This window comes from Cryptomeria japonica, chromosome 1 (genome assembly GCF_030272615.1).
Source record: "Cryptomeria japonica chromosome 1, Sugi_1.0, whole genome shotgun sequence".
In the NCBI taxonomy this organism is placed as follows: domain Eukaryota; kingdom Viridiplantae; phylum Streptophyta; class Pinopsida; order Cupressales; family Cupressaceae; genus Cryptomeria; species Cryptomeria japonica.
The window spans coordinates 569,360,928-569,373,455 of record NC_081405.1 but is presented as its reverse complement, the minus strand read 5'-3'; the positions used below and the strand labels follow the sequence as shown (position 1 = coordinate 569,373,455).

Below are 12,528 nucleotides of genomic sequence, written 5' to 3'. Positions count from 1 at the left end.
CCTTGGGGAAATCTAGGATACTAAGAATTTCAGTGAAGCCTAGGGTTTCTACTATCTTATGTTCAAGTTTGACATTTCTAGATTCATCATAAATTACAGTCTTATACATATTTTTAATTTCATCATCACCTAGTTCATCAATATGACAATGTATATACATTCTAGGGTCTTCATCATATACTACTCCTTTAGGGATTTGAGAGAATGCACCTATGCTATCATCGTTCTTAGCAATTTCAGGAACTAGCTGAAAAATGAGTCTAGGTCGCTTAACAACTTCAACAATAGTAGGGTTTGCAATAAATTCAGGAGTGGATGAAGATGCCATAGCTATAAATACATCAATCTACCTTAGGGATGAATGCTTTGATGGATTGCTTCACTTCTTTGCTTGGAGTACCTTCGCTCAAGAATTTTCACGCTCTCAAAAATTTGAATGCTCGGTGAATGAAAAAGGAGCCAAAACACTTACTTTATAATGTTATTTTTGCCAACTACCACATTCAATCCTTGTTGGTTAAGTCACAACTTAATTCATCTGCCGATATAGAAGTAATTTCAACTTCCCACCATCAACCGAGGGAATAATAGCATGTTTTTCATTTTGTTTCTAAACCCCCAAAAGATTTTTTTCAGTTAGATGAAGAGTCTCCTATTGGTGGAGTGTTACTCTGTTCTGCCGATGGAGGAGTAATCTCATCAACATTCTAATCTGACTTTCTAATCCATTGTTTTGAGAATTCTTGCTTTACCTCTTCAACTTTTTCTTTACCTTTCAAACTAGGATCTTTGTTATTTGTCGGTGCGGACTTTCTTCTACAAAATTTAGCAATATGTCCAATCTTGTTACAGGCATAACAAGTCACATTGTTCTTCTAAATAGCTTTCCCATATACTATGCCGATATGCATTCTGCATTGATTAGATAAGTGTCCAAATCTTCCACAAACATAACATCTCACATTCATTCTACAATTTTCTAAATTATGACCAACTTTGTTGCATTTAGAACATTGACCAGTGGGTGTATTAGTGTTCTGATAATTTCTAGATCTACACTGATTTGCTCTATGACCATACTTGTTACAGTAAAAACATTTTCCATTAAATTTTTGTAAGCAGTAGGTTGTCTTATTGATTTGTTATGATCATGATTGTTTGCAGTACCGAAGCTTTCACCAACTTCAAAGCCAAGGCCATTTGTATCACCATTAGGTTTCTAATTCTTCAGCATGTCACCAAGTTCTTCTGAACTTTTCTTGAATTTCTCCTTGTGATTATTTGCAGCAGTTAGTTCACTTTACACGATTCCTATCTATCTCATGAGTTTAGTTCTATCATTTTGTGTGTGCATTAGATCTATCTTCAACATATCATTTTCATGACTAAGTCTTGTGTTTTCATTTCCAGCATCATTTAGTCTTCTAACCAAGTCTTCTTCATTCTTCTTTCTATCTTCAATTTTTTTACAAAATCTCATAGTCATATCTTGCATCTCATTCTGTGTTGTACTAATCTCTTGTCTTAGCTTGTTTACTAGATCATTAAGAGTTTCCTTTTCATCACTCTCATTCTGCATCTTTTCACAAAGTTCTCTTCTCTTGTTCCTTGCAATAGTAAAATTCTCTTGAAGTGCTTGAATGATATCCTGAGCAACTTTTAGATCATCTTCAAGCTTGATATTCTTCACCTTTTCTGCATCATAGTCTGAAAGAGTTGTTTCCAATTGTTTTCTCAAGTTTTCCATCTCTACCAGTGACAAGATCTTCCTCAAGCTGTTAGGCTCTTGAAAATAGAGGACCAAGCTCTGATACCAATTGTTAGGATTCCCAAAGATACTGAGAGGGGGGATGAATCAATATCTGACCGGTTTATAAATTTACTTGACTTAAAACATGAAAAACATTTAAAAATTTTGTACCAATAAACCAGAAATAATGTAGTAAACAAGAATAACAACAACCACACAAGAAGCACACCATAAAACAGTATTTTAATGAGGAAACCCGGTGTGGGTAAAACCTCGGTGGGATTTGTGACCCACAATATTCACTTACTAAACAATAAGGGAATATTTCTCTTACAATAGAGGCCTGCACATGCAAGAAGGCCAAGTGCCTAGAGCTCATTGCTCAATTACAAAAGAAGTCACACTGACTTACAAAAATGGATTATATTAATCCAATGTCTTGTACTGCTTCAGATTAGCATCTGCTATGCCAGATCCAGTACCGGTTTAAGCTCTGCTATATACATAGACCCTTAACCTATAATTCGCATATTAGGTCTGCTTATCTCGCATCCTATCACATACATTTCTTATTATAAAATGATCTCATACATATATGTGTAATATTACAACTCACCATGTTGGCTTACAATGATTTTACAATTAATTGCAAAATACATTTCAAACAAAATTGATGTCGGCCAAGGTACTGGTGTTCTTCCTTTCATTGTTGGTGTTTTGTGTGCCGGTATTGGTTTCTTGTCTTGCTAGTATCATATGATTGCAAGGTTGCCATCAATGACAAAACCTTCAATCGCCTACAATTTCTCATTGGAGTGTGCATTTTCCAATAGGTTGTTGGCCTTCATGCAAGTGCAGGTCCCTCAATTTGTAATCACAAACTTATTGCAGAAGTATTATCTGACTATGGGTAGGCATTCCACCTTTATTTTTCCCTTTACTAGGTTTTCCACGTAAAAATCTTGGTGTCATGTGGATGGTATCTATTCTCTTATTATTTCTTGTGCTTAATTGGTATATCTACTATTTCGGTAATTGGTTTATGTCTTCTGGTATTAATATTATGTGTTCTGGTATTAAAGTTTTAATTACTTAAGGTTCTGGTAATTTGGTGACAACTGACTCACCCGCCCCCCCTCTAAGTTGTCTTTCAGTTATTTGAATTATCTAACAAAGGGTATCAGAGCTCTGGTCCTATTTGCAGAAGATTAACCATTTTAGGAAGATCCTATGGTGACTAACAGTTCAAGTTCATCTAGTTTAGCTACAATTCTTTTTCAGAGAGAAATTCCTAGGCTTGATGGAACAAATTATAGAGTATGGAAGATTTAGATGGAGACTCATCTGAGATGTCTTGGTAAGAAAATTTGGGAAATCAGCGAGAATGGAGTAACACCTTTCAATCCAACATCTAGCAATCCTCCTCTGGCAAACTTTGATAAAGAGCTTGAGAATGATTTTAGAGGTATAGAAGCCCTCTTGTGTGCACTTCCTGGTTAGCAAATAATGGGATTGACTAACAAATCAATAGCAAAAGCTATATGGGACAAATTGGAGACTCTAAATGATGGTGACCCTATTGTTAAGATTTCTAAACTTAATGGTTACTGGGTGAGATATGAAAATTTGATGGAAGAAGATGAAAATATTACTGCATTCATGGAAAGGGTAAATGAAATTGTCATGGGAATTCAATTTTGTGGTGGATCCTTGAGTGAAGATGAAATAGTTTCTAAAGTTCTAAGAGATTTACCACTAGCTTATAAGGTGGAGGCTATTGCAATTAATGAATTAAGAACAATGGCTAATACTTCTATCAATAGGGATACCTTGGTTGATAAATTATCTTATTGTGAGCTTGAAGAATTTGGACCTTCTAGAGCTGTGAAATCTAAACCTATTTTTCATGCATTTACATCATCAGCTAGCAAGAAAGATTGGAAAACTTTGTATGTGAATTAATAGAATGATATGAAGAGAGAATATGAAGAATTTTAGCAACTTGAATCCCTATTTGCTAGAAGAGTACCTAAAGGACAAGTAGGAAGTAAGTATGAAGGGAAATCACCTTTGAAATGTTTCGCATGTAATAAGATAGGTCATTTTGCATCTAGATGTCCTAAAAGGAATTCAATATTTGAAGAAAGAGCTAGAAGATCTTTTAAGCCTAACCTTAGTTATCAAAACAAGCATAAGTACAAGAAAAACAAAGGTAAATCATGTTACTTTGTGGATGAGGAAGGTGTGACTGGTTTTGATGATGAACCGACACAAGGCTCTGCTAGTAGTTCCGACAAAGGAAAGGAATGGGTGTTCTGGCACTGGAAGAGAATGTACCTGAAAAGGGCCCTTGTTGCTAAAATTGAAGATTTGGATGAATGGGTAATTGACCGTGGATGTTCACATCATATGACTAGAGGTAAAATGAAGTTTATATCTTTGCAAGAATTTGATAGAGGTCTGGTTAGATTTGGAGATGAAAAAGCATGCATGATCAAAGGAAGAGGAACTATATCATTAGATGGTAAGCACAATACCAAGAATATTTATTATGTTGAAGGTTTAAGGCATAATCTTTTGAGTGTAGGATAGTTGGTGGATAAGGGATTTCAATTACAATTCAAGGATGGAAAATGAAAAATCATTAATAGATGTTGATTGGAAATTGCAACCGATACTCAAACAAAAGGTAATATATTTCATTTGAATTCTAGTGAGAAGACATGTTTGATTACACAAACTGATGAGAGTTGGTTTTTGCATAAAAGGCTATGTCATGTGAATTTTGATTGCATGGTAAAGATCAGTTCAATTGAGGCAGTTAGAGATATACCTAAGATTGTGAAGCCCTATAATCCAGTATGTAAGGAATGTCAAATAGGAAAATAGATCAGAACCTCTTTTAAGAGTATACAAGACAAATATAATAATGTTCTTGATCTTATTCATACTGATTTTTGTGGCCCTACTAGAATAAAAAAATTTCAAGGTGATAGATATTTTATGTTAATCATTGGTGATTATTCTAGAATGATGTGGGATACTTTTCTAAGGGAGAAATCGAAGGCTTTTGAAAAGTTTAAAATCTTTAAAGATAAGGTTGAAACTGAGACATGAATGAAGATTAAGTTCTTAAGGTCAGATCATGGTGAAGAATTCACATCTAGTGAGTTTAGTAACTTTTGTGAGAAGCATGGCATAAGGAGACAATTTTCTGCTCCCCTAACACCTCAAGAAAATGGAGTTGTGGAAAGAAAGAACAGAACTATCTTGGATGCTGCTAGCATCATGATTATGGAAGCTTAATTACCTCATATCTATTGGAGAGAAGCAGTGAGCACAATAGTTTATACATTCAATAGAGTTCATATCAAAGGAGAAATTGGTAAGACACCTTATGAATTATGGTTTGGCAATACACCTACAGTTAAATACTTCAGAATCTTTGGTAGTAAATGTTATATCAAGAGAGATTATTTAATTATCAAGTTTGATCCTAGATGTGATGAAGGAATATTTCTTGGCTATTCTAAAGAAAGCAAAGCATATAGATGTTATAAACAAAGATTGCAGAGAATTATGGAGAGCCCTAATGTCAAGGTGGATGAGCAAAATAGAAGTCAAATCAGAATTTACGAGTAAGAAGCAGCAGTGGAAATTATCATAACTAAATTGGTAACACATTTATCAGAACAAAATGTTGAACCAGTTACTCCGATAGTATCAAAAAATTCAATAGTAACTGAAGAACAGGAAAGAGGAACAAAGAGTCAGAAGACTCCTAGGTATGTAAGATTGAATCATTCAGAAGATCAGATCATTGGGGATAAGAACAATGAAGTGATGACAAGAAGAATATTGGTAGTTAATTAGGTTTGTTTAATTTCTCAAGTTGAACCAGTATTGGTAATTGAAGCATGTAAAGATGAATCTGCACTGGTAAATCCTACAGGATACAAGTCTATGATTGGATGTCTCCTATATTTGACTCAGACTAGACTGGACATAATGAATGTTGTTTGCATTGCATCAAGATATCAAATTGGCCCTAGATAAAATCATGAGAGTGTGGTGAAAAGGATTTTTAGATACTTACAAGGAACATATGAATATGGTTTGTGGTACCCTAAAGATGATGACTTTAATTTATGTGCATATAAAGATGTGCATTGGTGGGAAAATGATGAGTGATAGATCAAGAGGAAAACTAACTCTTTCCCTCAAAGAGAGATGCAAGTTTCACTATTGATTATCCTTCAAGCACTTTTTACCATTGCATTAGGAAGATAAGGGGTAATTCACTAGATCCAATCTCCACACAAAGCTGATAGATTGAATTCTAAATGAATTAAGGATGTTATGATGATCCCCTTATTCCTTTGTTTGAAATAGAAAGGAAATTGATTGAATTATGTAGTGCAAAAGTGACAAAGAAATGATTATAACTTGAGATTTGAATATGGGATGAAGCTGTGCACCTGGATTTGATAGTGAAATGTTGAGATGAAGTCGCCTTGCAAATTTGACAAAAAGTTGTTCGGACCATGGCGGGAATGTACACGGTCCTCCGAAAAATCAATGAAACAAAAAGGGTTTTTTTGCCTCTACAAATGAAGCCCAAATCTGAAAGTATAGCTGTGTACCTACAACCTACATACATAAAAGAGAGGGAAATGTGTTGGGATTCAGGGTTTGCCTTTAGGTCAAACCCCAGTTTTGGAATTAACCAAGTAATGAAAGAAAGTACTTGCAAGTAGATGTAAATGAAAGACTAAATTGTAAATCACCTCAAGGGAGGTTGTAGTAGCAATGTTGATGGAGATGGTTGTGTGGAATTGAATGTTGAAATCAATCTCCTCTTCAATGGTTGAATCCTTGACTTGAATGCAACACCTAGCCTTGAAGGGAAACTTGAGAATGCTCAATGCTAGAAAACAATGCTTGAATGCTTGAATACTCTTGAGTGCTTGATCGCTTGTGAATTTCTCACTTATCCAACTTATCCAACTTCAAGTTATGCAAATGAGAGAGAAAATTTCCCCTTAAATACATGTTTGAAGGATTTGATTTTCATCATGGGCTAACATCGAGGACATTTCCCACTCATTGCATAACCCATGAGACATGATCTAGAAAGGTCCTTCCCCAAAATAAGGCAGGGATAGGGGCACCATGCCCTTATCCTGGGAGGACAATGGCACCACACCCCTATCCAAGGGGGTACAGGGGCACCACGCCCCTATCCTACCCTTGTCTCCAAGGTAGATTGTGGACAAAGTGATGTGGAAGCCTAGGAAGAAGGTGTTTTTGCAAGGCAAGAACTCTCTAGTCTCCGATCGGGCTAGAGGATTCAAGTTGGCATGCGTGAGGACCCTAATGTAGTCGAAAATTGATAGGATCACAATTTTACAATACTAAATTTGGCCCCCACTTTAGCAGTATTATGGGCATATGCCGATACTACTGGTAAAGTACAAGGAAACAAGACTGAAAGACTTTCACCATGTCAAGGAAGGAAGATGCGTGAAGCCCCTAGTGGACTTAGGATCTTATGACTTCAATTAACAAAGTAAAAGGGATTATCAAGGAGGGGAGAACCATGACTGAAAGTAGAAAAGTTCCCTTCACTATGAGTCATGAAAACAAGGATACTTTAACATTTGCACATTGCCTCATTTTAGGTTTTTGCATCGCATTAACATTTCTCCTATGATTCGTACTTGGTTTTTATCATTTGCGAACATCGAGTCATTCTTCTACATTCTTCAATCATCTCGCTCTCAAATTTGGTCTTGTTGACAACACTATCCAGTCATGATTTTAATCGATCTTATCCTATTGCATCAATGTGTGTGCTAATTTGTCATTATTTTGGACATCGTCAATCCTAATTAGGGTTTTGTCCTCCTGTCAATCTTGTGATCAATTTGTCATCAATCGTTGTCCTCTTATCAATCTTGTCATCTGGCGATCGATTTATCATCAATCCTTATCGTTTTCAATCTTGTCGTTTAATGATCAATTTGTCATCGGTCGTTGTCATGTTCGGTCTTGTCATTTTGCGATCAATTCGTCATTGATCGTGGTCATTTTCAATCCTGTCATTTTGCAATCTATTTATCATCAACTCTTGTCATCTTGTTCGATCTTGTCATTTTGCGATCGATTTGTCATCGATCATTGTCTGTCTCAAATATGTCAATTTGGATCAATTTGTCATTGTTCCTCGTCAATTGGCATATTTTCTCAATCAAATCATTTATCACATTGGTCATTTATCAATCCAAAATCAAATCATGATCAAGTCAATTATCTTTCATCAAGACCTAATTCATCTTCTAGGGTTTCATGATTTAATCATTTAACCTTATTTGTCATTTCTCCCTTTGGGATTAATAAATTGTTTATTTATCCTAAGTCTTCTCATTGCAATTAAATGTTCATTTAATTGGCTAGTTATTCCTCTTTGTGAATTAATTAATAAATGACAAATTATTAATTAATTTACCTAATTCCTAAATTCCTCATTCTCTAATTTCTTAAATTTTCTAATTCCTAATTTCAATTTCCTCCTATTTCTCTCCTAAATTCATGGAAATGACATGTCAATTTGTCATAAATTTATCATAATTGACAATCAATCAATTTTGACATAGAAGTTTGTCATAATTTGTCATAAATTATCAATCAACAAATTTTGCATAGAAAGTGCATAATTTGTCATAATTTGTCATAATTGACATAATTGATTTGCAATTTCCATTTGAATTGAATCATGCTAATCTTGTCTTCTCTCCAATTCTTCTATAAATTGGATGAATTTCTTCAATCAAATCCCTTAATTAATAATTGGTAATCAGACTATCAAACTTCTAGTACTCTTGATCAACAATCAATGTCAATCTTGCATTCAATCATGCGTGTGCACTTGTAGGTGAGATCCACAACCAAACCATTTGAAGAGGAAAGAAGAACAATGGAGCCGCATGAAGGAGCATTCAAATCTGCTATTGGTTTGCATATGTCTTTGCTTTTGAATTCTTTTTATTTCATGTCTCTATTGAATGTGTCTTAGGATAGATTCATTGCAATGAATGCATTTGTGATTGAGCTATTACGTTTATCTTGTTTTGTGATGATTTCCTATTTCCTAACGTACAAAAAGATTACAAAGCAAAGGAAAGTTCACTAAGTAATTCTAAGTATCACAAGAAGGAAAGTATGAGTGGAGTGTATGCCCCCACATTAAAGTGATCACACATGCCTTATTGGTAGAAATTTCTTTAAGGTAGGATATACCCAAGAGAGAGAGAAGAAGGAGCACGTTATTGGAAGGATTTAGCCCCCAATCAAGGTATAAACCCAAGGATAATGAACATAAAACATGAGGTAGTGTCACTTTCCTTAAGGTTAGTATGTTGTATGATAACTCATTTTTATCATGTATGTATATGCATATAATAATATTCATTCCCCAAAGAAGGACACTACCTTAGAAGAAAGGGAAGAGAGGATGTCTTTTTAGTCAACACGAAAGAGACCAAGAAAAGATCTCAGTTCTTTGCATTGTCCCCAAGTAGACATTAAGGGAACAATAGAAGAATAGGGATACATATAGAAGAATGGTCACAAAAGAGAAAGAAAGGAGAGAGAAAGATCTACAGTGCTCATATCGCTAATCTAACACAACATCCACCTCCCAATCTTGTTGATCACTATTTCGGGAAGGCGAGCAACATGCCAGAGGAGCAATATTGAGTGTAGCAGATGGAGCTATCATAAGATCTAAACAAGGACTATGTTCATGTTGTAAGTCACTTTGTTCAATTCTAGGAGCTAGGATTAGGGTTTATGAAAACTCATCTGATAAATGTTTGTCCACATCAACATACTCATACTCACTATCATAAGCATTAGGAGTTATATTGCTATTATGAATAACATTTTCACCCATTTCTTCATCAAAGTTTAGAGAAAGAGGAGCAAGAACATGAATAGGAATAAAACCATCATATGTTTTATGCAACTTATGATTTGGAGATGTAGGTTGAACATCTTGCTTAGGAGAAAAGGGAATCATGTCAACTGCTAGATTCTAAGGACACTGAGTAGTTTGAGGGATAACTTCATGAGATTGAACACGGCATCTCCGTCGGTGTTTTCTCACACAAAAATTCCATTGAGTCTTAGTGGAAGGCTGAGAAGAAGGAGGATCAATTGAAGAAGGAGGAATGGTTGTCTCCTTTATAGTGGAAGGTTTAGGCTGAGGTATATTTGGTTGAACAATGGGAGGAGCAAGCTCCTTCTCTTGATAAGAGGAAGGAGGTGGAACTGTGCCATAGAAAGGAGGGATATTAGGTGTAGGAAGGAGACCAAGTCCATCATGAGGAGGAGGTATAGGTCTAACCTTAGGAAGAATATTGGCATTCTTCTTAAGAGAAGGTAAAGTCATGTCCATAGGAGTAGGTGGAAAATTTTCCTTAGTAGGGAGATTAGTTCTATCTGAGAGGGGAAGAACTTCATCTTGAAGAATAATAGGAATTTCAATTGTTGGAAATCTAAATTGACTTAATGATAAGATCATATCATTCTTTCATTTTTTATAAGATTGAAAAAGAGCATAACTCTTTGATGAAAGAGATTGAAATTGTTTAGGCTAGAAGAGATCAATAGGAACATCAGGGCTTCTTTCAGATGGATGAAATAAGCTATGGTTCAAGTTATGATTTGTCCATTGTGAATAAATTTAAGACACTTATGGATTGGAGAGGCAATAGCCTTCATGGAATATAGCCAAGGATAGCCCAACTTCACATGGAATTGCTCAGAGGAAGGTATGATAACAAAGTCAACATCCATGGATTTAGCATGAACCTCATCATGAAGGGTGATAGAGCCAATGGTAGGACAAGAGAAACCATCAAATAACTTCACAACTACATTAGAAGCATCATATAATGGTTTATGTAATCATAAAGTAAAAAGATACTCTTTAGTTTAACCATGCAAGAGGGGTCAATCAGGGCACCACGATAAGGGATATCCTTAACCTTTGCAGCTATGTATAAAGGGCCATCGGGTGCTCTAATGATCTCACTAGGGTTAAATATAATACAGGGATCCTTTGGCATGTCTTATCTTTCTACCATATTAACCAAGTTTGGAGCTAGACAAATGAGTGTTTCAGAAGAGAGAGAACTAGGCACAATCTCAATAACATTAGAGGTATAAGATGGCAAGGGATCAGTGAAAATCATAAGATTTTGATTAGGAGGAGCAACTTATTTGTTCCCTTTATCATTCACACCTGCCACATATATAGTATTATTATCAATCAAGTCTTGAACCTTATGTTTCAATGCAAAAACATTTCTCACTATCATGACCAAGTTGACGATGAAATTGGAAAAAGGAAATGTTATCAATAAAGAGATGCAAGTTTGGAAGGATCAATTTGTTTTATAGGAGGAAATTTGATAAAATTTCTATGCAATAACTAAGACATAATACTATGCAAAGATTCATTCAAAGAAGAAAATTGTTTTTCTCTTTGGAAAAATTTAGAAATAGGAGGCACACCTGTTGTAGCATTTGCATGGTTGTTGATTGGATCATTGAACTTGATGAAGATTTTTGTTGGTTTGAACTTAGAAAATGGTTGTTGAACACTCTCCCCCTTATCACTCAGAACCATAGGAGTGGATTTCTCCATTTGACTCACAACCAGTTGTTTTTTGTGGAGTGTTGCACACAACTGTAGAAAGGAAGTAAACTTAGACAAAAGAAGCTTTTCCCTAATATCTTTTTGGAAACTAGAAATGAAATTTTTTTGAATATCATTATCAAGAACATGAAAATAAATTTGAGCACACAAATGCTTATATCTACCAATGAAATTAGACACTTTTTCTTTAACACCTTACTTACAATGCATTAAATCAGTCAAAGTGATTTTAGGACCAATGTTGTTTTGAAATTGTTGGATGAAAGCATTTGCTAGTTGTTGAAAGGAAGTGATAGAATAAGAAGGTAGAGAGAAATACCATTGTAAGGCCTTATCTCTTAGTGTTCTTGTAAACAATTTTGCAAGCAATCGTTGATCATAAGAAAAATCAATACACAAGGATTGAAATATTTTGACATGCGTAAGAGCATCACCTTTTCCATTATAGAGTTCCAATTGAGAGATCTCAACATGTTTAGGTGGGATGACTTTAACAATATCAAGAGAAAGTGGGCTCGCAACATCAAAGGAGGGCATACTAAACTTAGATTGACTCATGGAAGCAATTTGTTGCTGTAACGAAGACATAGTTTGGGCAAGATTGTTGATTATCATTTTGGTGGAAGAATTCATCTTAGACATAGGTGATTGAGATAGTGGTGTGATGTTGTTGAAAGAAGGCATGGACTGAGAATAAGGTAGTGGGACTCTATGATAAGTAGGCATTGGTGATGATTGGGTAGTAAAAGGGACACTTACAGAAGGAATAAAGTTGTTGAAGGAATTACCCCCTTGTGTCACACTGACTAGTTGATGAATAGTTGGAATACTCATGGAAGACATAGGTAACGATGGAGGATTAAATGAAGAGGAGGGATTTCCCCCATGACCTATGGTTGTAGGAATGATATTTTGAGTTGAAGTAGCCATGATGTTGGATGTGAAAGTAGGAATGCTAGTCATAAGATTGGTCAAAGGAATAGAGGAATTGACTTGTGTTGAAGGTTGTGAGTAACCTAGGGTTTTGGCACAACTCTTGATAGGCATGACATTA

The 12,528-nt window shown here is 35.2% G+C and overlaps 1 protein-coding gene across 1 annotated transcript in view; it reads left to right on the top strand.

Moving 5' to 3' along the window:
* LOC131039759 (scopoletin glucosyltransferase-like) overlaps positions 1 to 12,528 on the top strand; it is a 56,951-nt gene that overhangs the window by 32,880 nt on the left and 11,543 nt on the right. The window lies entirely within an intron of this gene.